General features: G+C 41.4%; 3 protein-coding genes and 1 long non-coding RNA gene across 5 annotated transcripts in view; 1 reads left to right on the plus strand and 3 right to left on the minus strand.

The window, feature by feature from the left end:
- The window catches only part of LOC139568440 (NLR family CARD domain-containing protein 3-like), a 46,774-nt gene extending 32,923 nt beyond the window's left edge, over nucleotides 1–13,851 (minus strand). The window contains exon 1 of the mRNA XM_071390292.1: nucleotides 13,666–13,851. The gene's annotated coding sequence lies outside the window, so the exon portion shown is untranslated. The remainder of the gene's footprint in view (nucleotides 1–13,665) is intronic.
- Nucleotides 1–22,009, minus strand: part of LOC139569930 (uncharacterized) — an 823,452-nt gene that overhangs the window by 446,346 nt on the left and 355,097 nt on the right. The gene's annotated exons all lie outside the window — the stretch shown is intronic.
- LOC139533561 (NLR family CARD domain-containing protein 3-like) overlaps nucleotides 1–22,009 on the plus strand; it is a 298,305-nt gene that overhangs the window by 175,353 nt on the left and 100,943 nt on the right. The gene's annotated exons all lie outside the window — the stretch shown is intronic.
- The window catches only part of LOC139539816 (NLR family CARD domain-containing protein 3-like), a 446,707-nt gene that overhangs the window by 60,289 nt on the left and 364,409 nt on the right, over nucleotides 1–22,009 (minus strand). The gene's annotated exons all lie outside the window — the stretch shown is intronic.

Here is a 22,009-nt window from a genome sequence, read left to right on the forward strand (position 1 = left end):
TAAACTATACCACAACTAATATCACACATTATAGGAGTCAGCCTGATCAGCCGGTCCATCGACACTACTCCTAAACTATACCACAACTAATATCACACATTATAGGAGTCAGCCTGATCAGCCGGTCCATCGACACTACTCCTAAACTATACCACAACTAATATCACACATTATAGGAGTTAGCCTGATCAGCCGGTCCATCGACACTACTCCTAAACTATACCACAACTAATATCACACATTATAGGAGTTAGCCTGATCAGCCGGTCCATCGACACTACTCCTAAACTATACCACAACTAATATCACACATTATAGGAGTTAGCCTGATCAGCCGGTCCATCGACACTACTCCTAAACTATACCACAACTAATATCACACATTATAGGAGTAAGCCTGATCAGCCGGTCCATCGACACTACTCCTAAACTATACCACAACTAATATCACACATTATAGGAGTTAGCCTGATCAGCCGGTCCATCGACACTACTCCTAAACTATACCACAACTAATATCACACATTATAGGAGTTAGCCTGATCAGCCGGTCCATCAACACTACTCCTAAACTATACCACAACTAATATCACACATTATAGGAGTCAGCCTGATCAGCCGGTCCATCGACACTACTCCTAAACTATACCACAACTAATATCACACATTATAGGAGTTAGCCTGATCAGCCGGTCCATCGACACTACTCCTAAACTATACCACAACTAATATCACACATTATAGGAGTTAGCCTGATCAGCCGGTCCATCGACACTACTCCTAAACTATACCACAACTAATATCACACATTATAGGAGTTAGCCTGATCAGCCGGTCCATCGACACTACTCCTAAACTATACCACAACTAATATCACACATTATAGGAGTTAGCCTGATCAGCCGGTCCATCGACACTACTCCTAAACTATACCACAACTAATATCACACATTATAGGAGTCAGCCTGATCAGCCGGTCCATCGACACTACTCCTAAACTACACCACAACTAATATCACACATTATAGGAGTTAGCCTGATCAGCCGGTCCATCGACACTACTCTTAAACTACACCACAACTAATATGACACATTATAGGAGTTAGCCTGATCAGCCGGTCCATCGACACTAATCCTAAACTATACCAAAACTAATTTAACACATTATAGGAGTTAGCCTGATCAGCCGGTCCATCAACACTACTCCTAAACTATACCACAACTAACATCACACATTATAGGAGTTATCCTGATCAGCCGGTCCATCAACACTACTCCTAAACTATACCACAACTAATATCACACATTATAGGAGTCAGCCTGATCAGCCGGTCCATCAACACTACTCCTAAACTATACCACAACTAATATCACACATTATAGGAGTTAGCCTGATCAGCCGGTCCATCGACACTACTCCTAAACTATACCACAACTAATATCACACATTATAGGAGTTAGCCTGATCAGCCGGTCCATCGACACTACTCCTAAACTATACCACAACTAATATCACACATTATAGGAGTTAGCCTGATCAGCCGGTCCATCGACACTACTCCTAAACTATACCACAACTAATATCACACATTATAGGAGTTAGCCTGATCAGCCGGTCCATCGACACTACTCCTAAACTATACCACAACTAATATCACACATTATAGGAGTCAGCCTGATCAGCCGGTCCATCGACACTACTCCTAAACTACACCACAACTAATATCACACATTATAGGAGTTAGCCTGATCAGCCGGTCCATCGACACTACTCCTAAACTACACCACAACTAATATCACACATTATAGGAGTTAGCCTGATCAGCCGGTCCATCGACACTAATCCTAAACTATACCAAAACTAATTTAACACATTATAGGAGTTAGCCTGATCAGCCGGTCCATCAACACTACTCCTAAACTATACCACAACTAATATCACACATTATAGGAGTCAGCCTGATCAGCCGGTCCATCGACATTACTCCTAAACTATACCACAACTAATATCACACATTATAGGAGTCAGCCTGATCAGCCGGTCCATCGACACTACTCCTAAACTATACCACAACTAATATCACACATTATAGGAGTCAGCCTGATCAGCCGGTCCATCGACACTACTCCTAAACTATACCACAACTAATATCACACATTATAGGAGTCAGCCTGATCAGCCGGTCCATCGACATTACTCCTAAACTATACCACAACTAATATCACACATTATAGGAGTCAGCCTGATCAGCCGGTCCATCGACACTACTCCTAAACTATACCACAACTAATATCACACATTATAGGAGTCAGCCTGATCAGCCGGTCCATCGACACTACTCCTAAACTATACCACAACTAATATCACACATTATAGGAGTCAGCCTGATCAGCCGGTCCATCGACACTACTCCTAAACTATACCACAACTAATATCACACATTATAGGAGTTAGCCTGATCAGCCGGTCCATCGACACTACTCCTAAACTATACCACAACTAATATCACACATTATAGGAGTCAGCCTGATCAGCCGGTCCATCGACACTACTCCTAAACTATACCACAACTAATATCACACATTATAGGAGTCAGCCTGATCAGCCGGTCCATCAACACTACTCCTAAACTATACCACAACTAATATCACACATTATAGGAGTCAGCCTGATCAGCCGGTCCATCGACACTACTCCTAAACTATACCACAACTAATATCACACATTATAGGAGTCAGCCTGATCAGCCGGTCCATCGACACTACTCCTAAACTATACCACAACTAATATCACACATTATAGGAGTCAGCCTGATCAGCCGGTCCATCGACACTACTCCTAAACTATACCACAACTAATATCACACATTATAGGAGTCAGCCTGATCAGCCGGTCCATCGACACTACTCCTAAACTATACCACAACTAATATCACACATTATAGGAGTTAGCCTGATCAGCCGGTCCATCGACACTACTCCTAAACTATACCACAACTAATATCACACATTATAGGAGTTAGCCTGATCAGCCGGTCCATCGACACTACTCCTAAACTATACCACAACTAATATCACACATTATAGGAGTTAGCCTGATCAGCCGGTCCATCGACACTACTCCTAAACTATACCACAACTAATATCACACATTATAGGAGTAAGCCTGATCAGCCGGTCCATCGACACTACTCCTAAACTATACCACAACTAATATCACACATTATAGGAGTTAGCCTGATCAGCCGGTCCATCGACACTACTCCTAAACTATACCACAACTAATATCACACATTATAGGAGTTAGCCTGATCAGCCGGTCCATCAACAATACTCCTAAACTATACCACAACTAATATCACACATTATAGGAGTCAGCCTGATCAGCCGGTCCATCAACACTACTCCTAAACTATACCACAACTAATATCACACATTATAGGAGTTAGCCTGATCAGCCGGTCCATCGACACTACTCCTAAACTATACCACAACTAATATCACACATTATAGGAGTTAGCCTGATCAGCCGGTCCATCGACACTACTCCTAAACTATACCACAACTAATATCACACATTATAGGAGTTAGCCTGATCAGCCGGTCCATCGACACTACTCCTAAACTATACCACAACTAATATCACACATTATAGGAGTTAGCCTGATCAGCCGGTCCATCGACACTACTCCTAAACTATACCACAACTAATATCACACATTATAGGAGTCAGCCTGATCAGCCGGTCCATCGACACTACTCCTAAACTACACCACAACTAATATCACACATTATAGGAGTTAGCCTGATCAGCCGGTCCATCGACACTACTCCTAAACTACACCACAACTAATATCACACATTATAGGAGTTAGCCTGATCAGCCGGTCCATCGACACTAATCCTAAACTATACCAAAACTAATTTAACACATTATAGGAGTTAGCCTGATCAGCCGGTCCATCAACACTACTCCTAAACTATACCACAACTAATATCACACATTATAGGAGTCAGCCTGATCAGCCGGTCCATCGACATTACTCCTAAACTATACCACAACTAATATCACACATTATAGGAGTCAGCCTGATCAGCCGGTCCATCGACACTACTCCTAAACTATACCACAACTAATATCACACATTATAGGAGTCAGCCTGATCAGCCGGTCCATCGACACTACTCCTAAACTATACCACAACTAATATCACACATTATAGGAGTCAGCCTGATCAGCCGGTCCATCGACATTACTCCTAAACTATACCACAACTAATATCACACATTATAGGAGTCAGCCTGATCAGCCGGTCCATCGACACTACTCCTAAACTATACCACAACTAATATCACACATTATAGGAGTCAGCCTGATCAGCCGGTCCATCGACACTACTCCTAAACTATACCACAACTAATATCACACATTATAGGAGTCAGCCTGATCAGCCGGTCCATCGACACTACTCCTAAACTATACCACAACTAATATCACACATTATAGGAGTTAGCCTGATCAGCCGGTCCATCGACACTACTCCTAAACTATACCACAACTAATATCACACATTATAGGAGTCAGCCTGATCAGCCGGTCCATCGACACTACTCCTAAACTATACCACAACTAATATCACACATTATAGGAGTCAGCCTGATCAGCCGGTCCATCAACACTACTCCTAAACTATACCACAACTAATATCACACATTATAGGAGTCAGCCTGATCAGCCGGTCCATCGACACTACTCCTAAACTATACCACAACTAATATCACACATTATAGGAGTCAGCCTGATCAGCCGGTCCATCGACACTACTCCTAAACTATACCACAACTAATATCACACATTATAGGAGTCAGCCTGATCAGCCGGTCCATCGACACTACTCCTAAACTATACCACAACTAATATCACACATTATAGGAGTCAGCCTGATCAGCCGGTCCATCGACACTACTCCTAAACTATACCACAACTAATATCACACATTATAGGAGTTAGCCTGATCAGCCGGTCCATCGACACTACTCCTAAACTATACCACAACTAATATCACACATTATAGGAGTTAGCCTGATCAGCCGGTCCATCGACACTACTCCTAAACTATACCACAACTAATATCACACATTATAGGAGTTAGCCTGATCAGCCGGTCCATCGACACTACTCCTAAACTATACCACAACTAATATCACACATTATAGGAGTAAGCCTGATCAGCCGGTCCATCGACACTACTCCTAAACTATACCACAACTAATATCACACATTATAGGAGTTAGCCTGATCAGCCGGTCCATCGACACTACTCCTAAACTATACCACAACTAATATCACACATTATAGGAGTTAGCCTGATCAGCCGGTCCATCAACAATACTCCTAAACTATACCACAACTAATATCACACATTATAGGAGTCAGCCTGATCAGCCGGTCCATCGACACTACTCCTAAACTATACCACAACTAATATCACACATTATAGGAGTTAGCCTGATCAGCCGGTCCATCGACACTACTCCTAAACTATACCACAACTAATATCACACATTATAGGAGTTAGCCTGATCAGCCGGTCCATCGACACTACTCCTAAACTATACCACAACTAATATCACACATTATAGGAGTTAGCCTGATCAGCCGGTCCATCGACACTACTCCTAAACTATACCACAACTAATATCACACATTATAGGAGTTAGCCTGATCAGCCGGTCCATCGACACTACTCCTAAACTATACCACAACTAATATCACACATTATAGGAGTCAGCCTGATCAGCCGGTCCATCGACACTACTCCTAAACTACACCACAACTAATATCACACATTATAGGAGTTAGCCTGATCAGCCGGTCCATCGACACTACTCTTAAACTACACCACAACTAATATGACACATTATAGGAGTTAGCCTGATCAGCCGGTCCATCGACACTAATCCTAAACTATACCAAAACTAATTTAACACATTATAGGAGTTAGCCTGATCAGCCGGTCCATCAACACTACTCCTAAACTATACCACAACTAACATCACACATTATAGGAGTTATCCTGATCAGCCGGTCCATCAACACTACTCCTAAACTATATCACAACTAATATCACACATTATAGGAGTCAGCCTGATCAGCCGGTCCATCAACACTACTCCTAAACTATACCACAACTAATATCACACATTATAGGAGTTAGCCTGATCAGCCGGTCCATCGACACTACTCCTAAACTATACCACAACTAATATCACACATTATAGGAGTTAGCCTGATCAGCCGGTCCATCGACACTACTCCTAAACTATACCACAACTAATATCACACATTATAGGAGTTAGCCTGATCAGCCGGTCCATCGACACTACTCCTAAACTATACCACAACTAATATCACACATTATAGGAGTTAGCCTGATCAGCCGGTCCATCGACACTACTCCTAAACTATACCACAACTAATATCACACATTATAGGAGTCAGCCTGATCAGCCGGTCCATCGACACTACTCCTAAACTACACCACAACTAATATCACACATTATAGGAGTTAGCCTGATCAGCCGGTCCATCGACACTACTCCTAAACTACACCACAACTAATATCACACATTATAGGAGTTAGCCTGATCAGCCGGTCCATCGACACTAATCCTAAACTATACCAAAACTAATTTAACACATTATAGGAGTTAGCCTGATCAGCCGGTCCATCAACACTACTCCTAAACTATACCACAACTAATATCACACATTATAGGAGTCAGCCTGATCAGCCGGTCCATCGACATTACTCCTAAACTATACCACAACTAATATCACACATTATAGGAGTCAGCCTGATCAGCCGGTCCATCGACACTACTCCTAAACTATACCACAACTAATATCACACATTATAGGAGTCAGCCTGATCAGCCGGTCCATCGACACTACTCCTAAACTATACCACAACTAATATCACACATTATAGGAGTCAGCCTGATCAGCCGGTCCATCGACATTACTCCTAAACTATACCACAACTAATATCACACATTATAGGAGTCAGCCTGATCAGCCGGTCCATCGACACTACTCCTAAACTATACCACAACTAATATCACACATTATAGGAGTCAGCCTGATCAGCCGGTCCATCGACACTACTCCTAAACTATACCACAACTAATATCACACATTATAGGAGTCAGCCTGATCAGCCGGTCCATCGACACTACTCCTAAACTATACCACAACTAATATCACACATTATAGGAGTTAGCCTGATCAGCCGGTCCATCGACACTACTCCTAAACTATACCACAACTAATATCACACATTATAGGAGTCAGCCTGATCAGCCGGTCCATCGACACTACTCCTAAACTATACCACAACTAATATCACACATTATAGGAGTCAGCCTGATCAGCCGGTCCATCAACACTACTCCTAAACTATACCACAACTAATATCACACATTATAGGAGTCAGCCTGATCAGCCGGTCCATCGACACTACTCCTAAACTATACCACAACTAATATCACACATTATAGGAGTCAGCCTGATCAGCCGGTCCATCGACACTACTCCTAAACTATACCACAACTAATATCACACATTATAGGAGTCAGCCTGATCAGCCGGTCCATCGACACTACTAAACTATACCACAACTAATATCACACATTATAGGAGTCAGCCTGATCAGCCGGTCCATCAACACTACTCCTAAACTATACCACAACTAATATCACACATTATAGGAGTTAGCCTGATCAGCCGGTCCATCAACACTACTCCTAAACTATACCACAACTAATATCACACATTATAGGAGTCAGCCTGATCAGCCGGTCCATCGACACTACTCCTAAACTATACCACAACTAATATCACACATTATAGGAGTTAGCCTGATCAGCCGGTCCATCAACACTACTCCTAAACTATACCACAACTAATATCACACATTATAGGAGTTAGCCTGATCAGCCGGTCCATCGACACTACTCCTAAACTATACCACAACTAATATCACACATTATAGGAGTTAGCCTGATCAGCCGGTCCATCGACACTACTCCTAAACTATACCACAACTAATATCACACATTGTAGGAGTTAGCCTGATCAGCCGGTCCATCGACACTACTCCTAAACTATACCACAACTAATATCACACATTATAGGAGTTAGCCTGATCAGCCGGTCCATCGACACTACTCCTAAACTATACCACAACTAATATCACACATTATAGGAGTTAGCCTGATCAGCCGGTCCATCGACACTACTCCTAAACTATACCACAACTAATATCACACATTATAGGAGTTAGCCTGATCAGCCGGTCCATCGACACTACTCCTAAACTATACCACAACTAATATCACACATTATAGGAGTAAGCCTGATCAGCCGGTCCATTGACACTACTCCTAAACTATACCACAACTAATATCACACATTATAGGAGTTAGCCTGATCAGCCGGTCCATCGACACTACTCCTAAACTATACCACAACTAATATCACACATTATAGGAGTTAGCCTGATCAGCCGGTCCATCAACAATACTCCTAAACTATACCACAACTAATATCACACATTATAGGAGTTAGCCTGATCAGCCGGTCCATCGACACTACTCCTAAACTATACCACAACTAATATCACACATTATAGGAGTTAGCCTGATCAGCCGGTCCATCGACACTACTCCTAAACTATACCACAACTAATATCACACATTATAGGAGTTAGCCTGATCAGCCGGTCCATCGACACTACTCCTAAACTATACCACAACTAATTTAACACATTATAGGAGTTATCCTGATCAGCCGGTCCATCGACACTACTCCTAAACTATACCACAACTAATATCACACATTATAGGAGTTAGCCTGATCAGCCGGTCCATCAACAATACTCCTAAACTATACCACAACTAATATCACACATTATAGGAGTCAGCCTGATCAGCCGGTCCATCGACACTACTCCTAAACTACACCACAACTAATATCACACATTATAGGAGTTAGCCTGATCAGCCGGTCCATCGACACTACTCCTAAACTACACCACAACTAATATCACACATTATAGGAGTCAGCCTGATCAGCCGGTCCATCGACACTACTCCTAAACTATACCACAACTAATATCACACATTATAGGAGTCAGCCTGATCAGCCGGTCCATCGACATTACTCCTAAACTATACCACAACTAATATCACACATTATAGGAGTCAGCCTGATCAGCCGGTCCATCGACACTACTCCTAAACTATACCACAACTAATATCACACATTATAGGAGTCAGCCTGATCAGCCGGTCCATCGACACTACTCCTAAACTATACCACAACTAATATCACACATTATAGGAGTCAGCCTGATCAGCCGGTCCATCGACACTACTCCTAAACTATACCACAACTAATATCACACATTATAGGAGTAAGCCTGATCAGCCGGTCCATCGACACTACTCCTAAACTATACCACAACTAATATCACACATTATAGGAGTTAGCCTGATCAGCCGGTCCATCGACACTACTCCTAAACTATACCACAACTAATATCACACATTATAGGAGTTAGCCTGATCAGCCGGTCCATCGACACTACTCCTAAACTATACCACAACTAACATCACACATTATAGGAGTTAGCCTGATCAGCCGGTCCATCGACACTACTCCTAAACTATACCACAACTAATATCACACATTATAGGAGTTAGCCTGATCAGCCGGTCCATCGACACTACTCCTAAACTATACCGAAACTAATATCACACATTATAGGAGTTAGCCTGATCAGCCGGTCCATCGACACTACTCCTAAACTATACCACAACTAACATCACACATTATAGGAGTTAGCCTGATCAGCCGGTCCATCGACACTACTCCTAAACTATACCACAACTAATATCACACATTATAGGAGTCAGCCTGATCAGCCGGTCCATCGACACTACTCCTAAACTATACCACAACTAATATCACACATTATAGGAGTCAGCCTGATCAGCCGGTCCATCGACACTACTCCTAAACTATACCACAACTAATATCACACATTATAGGAGTCAGCCTGATCAGCCGGTCCGTCAACACTACTCCTAAACTATACCACAACTAATATCACACATTATAGGAGTTAGCCTGATCAGCCGGTCCATCAACACTACTCCTAAACTATACCACAACTAATATCACACATTATAGGAGTCAGCCTGATCAGCCGGTCCATCGACACTACTCCTAAACTATACCACAACTAATATCACACATTATAGGAGTTAGCCTGATCAGCCGGTCCATCAACACTACTCCTAAACTATACCACAACTAATATCACACATTATAGGAGTTAGCCTGATCAGCCGGTCCATCGACACTACTCCTAAACTATACCACAACTAATATCACACATTATAGGAGTTAGCCTGATCAGCCGGTCCATCGACACTACTCCTAAACTATACCACAACTAATATCACACATTATAGGAGTTAGCCTGATCAGCCGGTCCATCGACACTACTCCTAAACTATACCACAACTAATATCACACATTATAGGAGTTAGCCTGATCAGCCGGTCCATCGACACTACTCCTAAACTATACCACAACTAATATCACACATTATAGGAGTTATCCTGATCAGCCGGTCCATCGACACTACTCCTAAACTATACCAAAACTAATATCACACATTATAGGAGTTAGCCTGATCAGCCGGTCCATCGACACTACTCCTAAACTATACCACAACTAATATCACACATTATAGGAGTTAGCCTGATCAGCCGGTCCATCGACACTACTCCTAAACTATACCACAACTAATATCACACATTATAGGAGTTAGCCTGATCAGCCGGTCCATCAACAATACTCCTAAACTATACCACAACTAATATCACACATTATAGGAGTTAGCCTGATCAGCCGGTCCATCGACACTACTCCTAAACTATACCACAACTAATATCACACATTATAGGAGTTAGCCTGATCAGCCGGTCCATCGACACTACTCCTAAACTATACCACAACTAATATCACACATTATAGGAGTTAGCCTGATCAGCCGGTCCATCGACACTACTCCTAAACTATACCACAACTAATTTAACACATTATAGGAGTTATCCTGATCAGCCGGTCCATCGACACTACTCCTAAACTATAACACAACTAATATCACACATTATAGGAGTTAGCCTGATCAGCCGGTCCATCAACAATACTCCTAAACTATACCACAACTAATATCACACATTATAGGAGTCAGCCTGATCAGCCGGTCCATCGACACTACTCCTAAACTATACCACAACTAATATCACACATTATAGGAGTAAGCCTGATCAGCCGGTCCATCGACACTACTCCTAAACTATACCACAACTAATATCACACATTATAGGAGTTAGCCTGATCAGCCGGTCCATCGACACTACTCCTAAACTATACCACAACTAATATCACACATTATAAGAGTTAGCCTGATCAGCCGGTCCATCGACACTACTCCTAAACTATACCACAACTAATATCACACATGATAAGAGTTAACCTGCAGACAAGATTACATTTACAATAATCTGATGAGTGACAATATTAGGCCTATCAGTTGTCAAATTGTACATGAAGAGATGGGAGCATCTAGTACATGAAGAGATGGGCGCATCTAGTACATGAAGAGATGGGGGCATCTAGTACATGAAGAGATGGGAGCATCTTGTAATTGACAGATGCAGTGAAAGGAGCATCTCTTTATCAAATCCTCCTTCAGTCACATGTAGGTAAAACATTGTAATTTCTATATGATACTGTATCTGAAAGAGCAGATTCTGCAGGTAAAACATTGTGGTTTCTATATAGTACTGTATCTGAAAGAGCAGATTCTGCAGGTAAAACATTGTGTTTCTATATAGTACTGTATCTGAAAGAGCAGATTCTGCAGGTAAAACATTGTGTTTCTATATAATACTGTATCTGAAAGAGCAGATTCTGCAGGTAAAACATTGTGTTTCTATATAGTACTGTATCTGAAAGAGCAGATTCTGCAGGTAAAACATTGTGATTTCTATATAGTCCTGTATCTAAAAGAGCAGATTCTGTAGGTAAAACATTGTGTTTCTATATGATACTGTATCTGAAAGAGCAGATTCTGCAGGTAAAACATTGTGTTTCTATATAGTACTGTATCTGAAAGAGCAGATTCTGCAGGTAAAACATTGTGTTTCTATATAATACTGTATCTGAAAGAGCAGATTCTGCAGGTAAAACATTGTGTTTCTATATAGTACTGTATCTGAAAGAGCAGATTCTGCAGGTAAAACATTGTGATTTCTATATAATACTGTATCTGACAGAGCAGATTCTGCAGGTAAAACATTGTGTTTCTATATAATACTGTATCTAAAAGAGCAGATTCTGCAGGTAAAACATTGTGTTTCTATATAGTACTGTATCTGAAAGAGCAGATTCTGCAGGTAAAACATTGTGTTTCTATATAGTACTGTATCTGAAAGAGCAGATTCTGCAGGTAAAACATTGTGATTCTATATAATACTGTATCTGAAAGAGCAGATTCTGCAGGTAAAACATTGTGTTTCTATATAATACTGTATCTGAAAGAGCAGATTCTACAGGTAAAACATTGTGATTCTATATAATACTGTATCTGAAAGAGCAGATTCTGCAGGTAAAACATTGTGTTTCTATATAATACTGTATCTGAAAGAGCAGATTCTGCAGGTAAAACATTGTGTTTCTATATAATACTGTATCTGAAAGAGCAGATTCTGCAGGTAAAACATTGTGTTTCTATATAGTACTGTATCTGAAAGAGCAGATTCTGTAGGTAAAACATTGTGTTTCTATATAATACTGTATCTGAAAGAGCAGATTCTGCAGGTAAAACATTGTGTTTCTATATAATACTGTATCTGACAGAGCAGATTCTGCAGGTAAAACATTGTGTTTCTATATAATACTGTATCTGAAAGAGCAGATTCTGCAGGTAAAACATTGTGTTTCTATATAATACTGTATCTGAAAGAGCAGATTCTGCAGGTAAAACATTGTGTTTCTATATAGTACTGTATCTGAAAGAGCAGATTCTGCAGGTAAAACATTGTGTTTCTATATAGTACTGTATCTGAAAGAGCAGATTCTGTAGGTAAAACATTGTGTTTCTATATAATACTGTATCTGAAAGAGCAGATTTTGCAGGTAAAACAGTGTGTTTCTATATAATACTGTATCTGAAAGAGCAGATTCTGCAGGTAAAACATTGTGTTTCTATATAGTACTGTATCTGAAAGAGCAGATTCTGTAGGTAAAACATTGTGTTTCTATATAATACTGTATCTGAAAGAGCAGATTCTGCAGGTAAAACATTGTGATTTCTATATAATACTGTATCTGAAAGAGCAGATTCTGCAGGTAAAACAGTGTGTTTCTATATAATACTGTATCTGAAAGAGCAGATTCTGCAGGTAAAACATTGTGATTTCTATATAATACTGTATCTGAAAGAGCAGATTCTGCAGGTAAAACATTGTGTTTCTATATAGTACTGTATCTGAAAGAGCAGATTCTACAGGTTCCTTGACACGTACCTTTATCAAATAACTCTCAACATTCAGGAGGTGCAGCTCTATTTCCAAAGTTCACTTTTTCTTCAACAACATCCGTGTTGTCCATGTATTTATCACAGGACCACTCCAGCAGCAGCATTGATCTGGCAACTAAGCAAAAACTAGTAACACAATCAAATTAAAATCTGCTATTCTGTCGTCAATGGATGAACGGACAATAGAAACCAGATAGAAACTGATCGTGGTGCACGTGACTTCAGTTTTGGTTAGCCGCAGACGTCGAAACCAACTTCCTCAATGGTTTTCCATGTCTGGGGAAATGAAACCAGGCCAGCGGGTGAGTGACTGTCTGAGACTGTGGTTTTGAGTCATGTGGAGCCTTACATGGGCAAAGGCAGAATTGTGACCATGGACAGCTTCTTCACATCAATTTCCCTGTCAGACAAGTTGATTACAAAGAAGACTAGCCTGCTAGGAACAGTGAACACACAAGGACGACTAGCCTGCTAGGAACAGTGAACACACAAAGAAGACTAGCCTGCTAGGAACAGTGAACAAACAAAGAAGACTAGCCTGCTAGGAACAGTGAACACACAAAGAAGACTAGCCTGCTAGGAACAGTGAACACACAAAGAAGACTAGCCTGCTAGGAACAGTGAACAAACAAAGAAGACTAGCCTGCTACTCACGGTGTGATGGAGAGCGGTAAAGCAACACTCACGGTGTGATGGAGAGAGGTAAAGCAACACTCACAGTGTGATGGAGAGTGGTAAAGCATCACTCACAGTGTGATGCAGAGCGGTAAAGCAACACTCACGGTGTGATGGAGAGAGGTAAAGCAACACTCACAGTGTGATGGAGAGAGGTAAAGCAACACTCACAGTGTGATGGAGAGAGGTAAAGCAACACTCACAGTGTGATGGAGATGGTAAAGCAACACTCACGGTGTGATGGAGAGTGGTAAAGCATCACTCACAGTGTGATGCAGAGCGGTAAAGCAACACTCACGGTGTGATGGAGAGAGGTAAAGCAACACTCACAGTGTGATGGAGAGAGGTAAAGCAACACTCACAGTGTGATGGAGAGAGGTAAAGCAACACTCACAGTGTGATGGAGATGGTAAAGCAACACTCACGGTGTACAGATGTAAAATGAATAAGTGTTCTTTTCCTCAGCACCGTGCGCCCCACTGTTGCCACCGGCAGTGACCAGAAGAAGAAACCAGAGACAGTGACAGACCACAATCACAAAAATGTATATACAGTATCTCTACCATATACAGACAGCCTTCCATCTGACAAAAACCAACTAGTATCCCCTTTATGATCTAACCAGGTCATTACAGTATCTCTACCATAAACAGACACCAACTAGTATCCCCTTTATGATCTAGCCAGGTCATTACAGTATATACAGTATCTCTACCATATACAGACACCAACTAGTATCCCCTTTATGATCTAGCCAGGTCATTACAGTATCTCTACCATATACAGACACCAACTAGTATCCCCTTTATGATCTAACCAGGTCATTACAGTATATACAGTATCTCTACCATATACAGACACCAACTAGTATCCCTTTATGATCTAGCCAGGTCATTACAGTATCTCTACCATATACAGACAGCCTTCCATCTGACAAACATCAACTAGTATCCCCTTTATGATCTAGCCAGGTCATTACAGTATATACAGTATCTCTACCAAATACAGACACCAACTAGTATCCCCTTTATGATCTAGCCAGGTCATTACAGTATATACAGTATTTCTACCATATACAGACACCAACTAGTATCCCTTTATGATCTAGCCAGGTCATTACAGTATATACAGTATCTCTACCATATACAGACACCAACTAGTATCCCCTTTATGATCTAGCCAGCTCATTACAGTATCTCTACCATATACAGACAGCCTTCCATCTGCCAGACACCAACTAGTATCCCCTTTTATTATATTATATTCATATTAGATGTCAAGACTCTGTAAAATGAGGTACTTGCCGCTGGCCTGTTGCGGTGTTCTACAATGTGCTCAACATGGCTGCTATCAACACGTGTTGTACAAGCAATGCCTTGTCAAGACAGTCAGCAGGAGAGATTTCATCATGGATCTGGCATGTGAGCTTCGTGAGTACCACATGAACGCAGAGAAAGAAGGTACAGTCACCAAGCAGGTAGCAAGTCCTGCTCTCTCTCTTCCCCAGCACCACAGCATCAAGCAGGCAGCAGGTCCTGCTCTCTCTCTTCCCCAAGCACCACAGCTCCAAGCAGGCAGCAGGTCCTGCTCTCTCTCTTCCCCAGCACCACAGCATCAAGCAGGCAGCAGGTCCTGCTCTCTCTCTTCCCCAGCACCACAGCATCAAGCAGGCAGCAGGTCCTGCTCTCTCTCTTCCCCAAGCACCACAGCTCCAAGCAGGCAGCAGGTTCTGCTCTCCCTCTTCCCCAAGCACCACAGCACCAAGCAGGCAGCAGGTCCTGCTCTCCCTCTTCCCCAAGCACCACAGCTCCAAGCAGGCAGCAGGTCCTGCTCTCCCTCTTCCCCAAGCACCACAGCTCCAAGCAGACAGCAGGTCCTGCTCTCCCTCTTCCCCAAGCACCACAGCACCAAGCAGGCAGCAGGTCTTGCTCTCCCTCTTCCCCAAGCACCACAGCACCAAGCAGGCAGCAGGTCCTGCTCTCCCTCTTCCCCAACCACCACAGCTCCCACTGGGGAGAAAGAAGACACAATGTCAAGTCGGCAGGTGCACACCGAACAAGGCCAATGAAAACTGTGTGCAGGGCAACTGATTTGATTTGTTTGTGGACCTGAAGCATAAAGAGAAGACGGGATTGATTCATGTTTGAAGGTGCAGTACAGTGTCTGATACTATCAACACATTATTGTTTTAATATCTTGTCATCAATATATTTCCACAAATATTTATTTATGAAATTCATCCTTTACAATTGTTCCTTCACTGGTGCTTTTGTTTAGGAATGCAGCAAATCATTTCACCTGGCTTATTATTATAATTATTATGTATTTATTGTTTCTACTTTGTCAAAAGAATCTGTAAATGGACTTTATAAATTACTATAACTCTATTACTAATCAAATCTACAAATAAAGTTGATCAAATGGAAACACTGTAATGTTTTTACTGTAGGGGAAACAGGCTGTAGGACGATTTATTTTCTACTTTGGACATTTAACAATTGTTGTTATTTTATTGGTAAATATTTCTTCATGTAATTAATCATTTACAATAGTTTATACACTATTTATCAAGTGTTTATTTTTGCACCTTGCTGGTTGATATGCATCTGTTCTGATAGGCTGAAAGACCAGGTGGTTCTAGTGTTAAGGACTGGTAGGTGGTGTTCTGATAGGCTGAAAGACCAGGAGGTTCTAGTGTTAAGGACTGGTAGATGGTGTTCTGATAGGCTGAAAGACCAGGTGGTTCTAGTGTTAAGGACTGGTAGATGGGTGTTCTGAAAGACCAGGTGGTTCTAGTGTTAAGGACTGGTAGATGGTGTTCTGATAGGCTGAAAGACCAGGTGGTTCTAGTGTTAAGGACTGGTAGATGGGTGTTCTGATAGGCTGAAAGACCAGGTGGTTCTAGTGTTAAGGACTGGTAGATGGGTGTTCTGATAGGCTGAAAGACCAGGTGGTTCTAGTGTTAAGGACTGGTAGATGGGTGTTCTGATAGGCTGAAAGACCAGGTGGTTCTAGTGTTAAGGACTGGTAGATGGGTGTTCTGAAAGACCAGGTGGTTCTAGTGTTAAGGACTGGTAGATGGTGTTCTGATAGGCTGAAAGACCAGGTGGTTCTAATGTTAAGGACTGGTAGATGGGTGTTCTGATATGCTGAAAGACCAGGTGGTTCTAGTGTTAAGGACTGGTAGATGGGTGTTCTGATAGGCTGAAAGACCAGGTGGTTCTAGTGTTAAGGACTGGTAGATGGTGTTCTGATAGGCTGAAAGACCAGGTGGTTCTAGTGTTAAGGACTGGTAGATGGGTGTTCTGAAAGACCAGGTGGTTATAGTGTTAAGGACTGGTAGGTGGGTGTTGCTCATGCTGACCGGCTCCAGTACTTTGTTCTTGACTAAAGCCTCCAAGTCAGCATTGACTTTTGGTCGTGTTAAAGACTTACACAGATGAATCTGTCGCTGTGAGAGGCATCACTGATGTCACAGTTCAGGAAAACTGAAAAGCTGCCACTCTATGTTGTGAAAGGAGACTATGCATCACTACTGGGATGTTCAAAGTTAAACTGTGTGAAGGGAGACTATGCATCACTACTGGGATGTTCAAAGTTAAACTGAAGGGCACACAGTTCAAGGTACAGGTCCTGCTTTGTGATGTGACTTAATGCCACATTTCCCTGTAATGTCGTTCATACTACCCTGCTGTCCATTAAATACGTCTGTTTCTTTAAGATGGCAGGGAGGTCTGTGTCTCTGTATGTGTCATTGTATTCCCTGATGACCAGTCCAGTGTGATTTCCTCCAACTATGAACATCCCAGTAGTGATGCATAGTCTCCTTTCACAACATAGAGTGGCAGCTTTTCAGTTTGTCTGTTTACCTGAACTGTGACATCAGTGATGCCTCTCACAGCGTCAGATTCACCTGTGTAAGTCTTTAACACGAGAGGCGCTGGCTGAAGAGGAAGGTGTTTCAGTGACTTCCTGGTCTGATGAGTCACTCACCTCAGTATTCTCTTATTCAACAGTGTGAACATGTTTATTTGTCTTTCGTTGGAATGTCTGTTTCTTGTTTCCCATTTTGTATTTTCTGTTCTCTTTTTTGTTTCTAGAGGTTTTGTCAAATGTGCATTTTCTTACCACAGGCTGGACAATCTATGTCCTTACACCAGCATGTAGAAGTCTGATGTCCCACCTTGCCACAGTGGAAGCATGTGACTTCATTTCCCGTCTCTGATATTCAATTGAAACTCTGTGCACTTTTCCTTTTTTTTTGATCAACTTTTAATTTATTTTAAAGGAACAAAGACAAGAACAAATAGCAGCAGGAATGGTTTTACAGCTAGAGACACAATACTGTTAAAATATATATCAGAACAAATAGCAGCAGGAATGGTTATACAGCTAGAGACACAATACTGTTAAAATATATATCAGTATACCACTTATTGCAGGTAAATACAATATATATATATGTATATATATATATATATATATATACATATATATATATAAAATCAGTAAGGTTCACATTTGCACTAAAATTATGATGAACAGGCAATCAGTGGTTTAAAAAACCCACAACAGTAGTTATTTTATGGTTTCAGTTGCAGATAACCAATCAATTGTCAGTTGTTGTTGTGCAACATATCAAATCAAATCAAATGTTATTTGTCACATGCACCGAATACAACAGGTTTAGACCTTACAGTGAAATGCTGACTTACAAGCCCATATGCCGTTTTAAGAAAAATACCCCAAAAAACAAGAAATAAAAGTAACAAATAATTAAAGAGCAAAGTAAAAAAACTGCATATGCAGAAAGGAGCCCAAGGCACCTTGATTACACAGATCACACAGAGGAGAGGTTATGATCTTCATTAAATGATGTTTTCTAGGTGGAAGGTGAACCCTGTGTATGAGATTACAATGTATCAGCTGGTGATTAGGATTGTTAGATGAACCCACTAAGTTCCTGATGAACTCAACTGGTGAGCCTCTTCAGCAGCTAGTTCCATGGACACAGTGATTTCAACGTCCTTCACCAAGGTCAGATGACTTTCAGTCAACAGTCTCTTTAGTGTAGCTTCACTCTGTAGCCCACATTCTAGTCTGTCTCTTATGATGTCATTTAGAACACCATTCAGTCAACAGTCTCTTTAGTGTAGCTTCACTCCGTAGCCCACATTCTAGTCTGTCTCTTATGATGTCATTTAGAACACCATTCAGTCAACAGTCTCTTTAGTGTAGCTTCACTCTGTAGCCCACATTCTAGTCTGTCTCTTATGATGTCATTTAGAACACCATTCAGTCAACAGTCTCTTTAGTGTAGCTTCACTCCGCAGCCCACATTCTAGTCTGTCTCTTATGATGTCATTTAGAACACCATTCAGTCAACAGTCTCTTTAGTGTATCTTCACTCCGTAGCCCACATTCTAGTCTGTCTCTTATGATGTCATTTAGAACACCATTCAGTCAACAGTCTCTTTAGTGTATCTTCACTCCGTAGCCCACATTCTAGTCTGTCTCTTATGATGTCATTTAGAACACCATTCAGTCAACAGTCTCTTTAGTGTAGCTTCACTCCGCAGCCCACATTCTAGTCTGTCTCTTATGATGTCATTTAGAACACCATTCAGTCAACAGTCTCTTTAGTGTATCTTCACTCTGTAGCCCACATTCTAGTCTGTCTCTTATGATGTCATTTAGAACACCATTCAGTCAACAGTCTCTTTAGTGTAGCTTCACTCTGTAGTAACATTCTAGTCTGTCTCTTATGATGTCATTTAGAACACCATTCAGTCAACAGTCTCTTTAGTGTAGCTTCACTCTGTAGTAACATTCTAGTCTGTCTCTTATGATGTCATTTAGAACACCATTCAGTCAACAGTCTCTTTAGTGTATCTTCACTCTGTATCCCACATTCTAGTCTGTCTCTTATGATGTCATTTAGAACACCATTCAGTCAACAGTCTCTTTAGTGTATCTTCACTCCGTAGCCCACATTCTAGTCTGTCTCTTATGATGTCATTTAGAACACCATTCAGTCAACAGTCTCTTTAGTGTATCTTCACTCCGTAGCCCACATTCTAGTCTGTCTCTTATGATGTCATTTAGAACACCATTCAGTCAACAGTCTCTTTAGTGTATCTTCACTCCGTAGCCCACATACTTGTCTGTCTCTTATGATGTCATTTAGAACACCATTCAGTCAACAGTCTCTTTAGTGTAGCTTCACTCCGTAGCCCACATTCTAGTCTGTCTCTTATGATGTCATTTAGAACACCATTCAGTCAACAGTCTCTTTAGTGTATCTTCACTCCGTAGCCCACATTCTAGTCTGTCTCTTATGATGTCATTTAGAACACCATTCAGTCAACAGTCTCTTTAGTGTATCTTCACTCCGTAGCCCACATTCTAGTCTGTCTCTTATGATGTCATTTAGAACACCATTCAGTCAACAGTCTCTTTAGTGTAGCTTCACTCCGTAGCCCACATTCTAGTCTGTCTCTTATGATGTCATTTAGAGCACCATTCAGTCAACAGTCTCTTTAGTGTAGCTTCACTCCGTAGCCCACATTCTAGTCTGTCTCTTATGATGTCATTTAGAACACCATTCAGTCAACAGTCTCTTTAGTGTATCTTCACTCCGTAGCCCACATTCTAGTCTGTCTCTTATGATGTCATTTAGAACACCATTCAACTCACAGTGTTCTGATGGTTTCTTTAATGCAGCAGCAAACATTGGTACTGATTCTCCCTCTTCCTGATGTCTCCTGTGGAACCTGAACCTTTCAGCATTAACTAGTGGTTCTGGTGAAAAATGTTCTTCAAGTATCTCCACAATATCCCTATACGTCTTATTACCTGTTTGTCTGGCTGTAGCAGGCTGCCTAGTAAATTACATGTCTTTGGCCCCATTACACTAAAAACTGTAAGCCCAGTATTGTCCTCATCAATGTTATTTACAAGAACAAAATATTCAAACCGTTCTGTATATGAGCTCCACTGTTCAATACTTTCATCAAACTGTCCAATGTTTCCAACAATTCCAGACATTTTTCATTTCTCAATAGGATCCTGATTGTCATTCACTTCAGTATTGTCCTCAACCACAGCAATATGTTCCTCAGTCACGTGATCTTCATTCACTTCAGTATTGTCCTCAACCACAGCAATATGTTCCTCAGTCACGTGATCTTCCTTCACTTCAGTATTGTCCTCAACCACAGCAATATGTTCCTCAGTCACGTGATCTTCCTTCACTTCAGTATTGTCCTCAACCACAGCAATATGTTCCTCAGTCACGTGATCTTCATTCACTTCAGTATTGTCCTCAACCACAGCAATATGTTCCTCAGTCACGTGATCTTCATTCACTTCAGTATTGTCCTCAACCACAGCAATATGTTCCTCAGTCACGTGATCTTCACTCACTTCAGTGTTGTCCTCAACCACAGCAATATGTTCCTCAGTCACGTGATCTTCATTCACTTCAGTATTGTCCTCAACCACAGCAATATGTTCCTCAGTCACGTGATCTTCACTCACTTCAGTGTTGTCCTCAACCACAGCAATATGTTCCTCAGTCACGTGATCTTCATTCACTTCAGTATTGTCCTCAACCACAGCAATATGTTCCTCAGTCACGTGATCTTCATTCACTT

The sequence above is a fragment of the Salvelinus alpinus genome, chromosome 1 (assembly GCF_045679555.1).
Source record: "Salvelinus alpinus chromosome 1, SLU_Salpinus.1, whole genome shotgun sequence".
Classification (NCBI taxonomy): domain Eukaryota; kingdom Metazoa; phylum Chordata; class Actinopteri; order Salmoniformes; family Salmonidae; genus Salvelinus; species Salvelinus alpinus.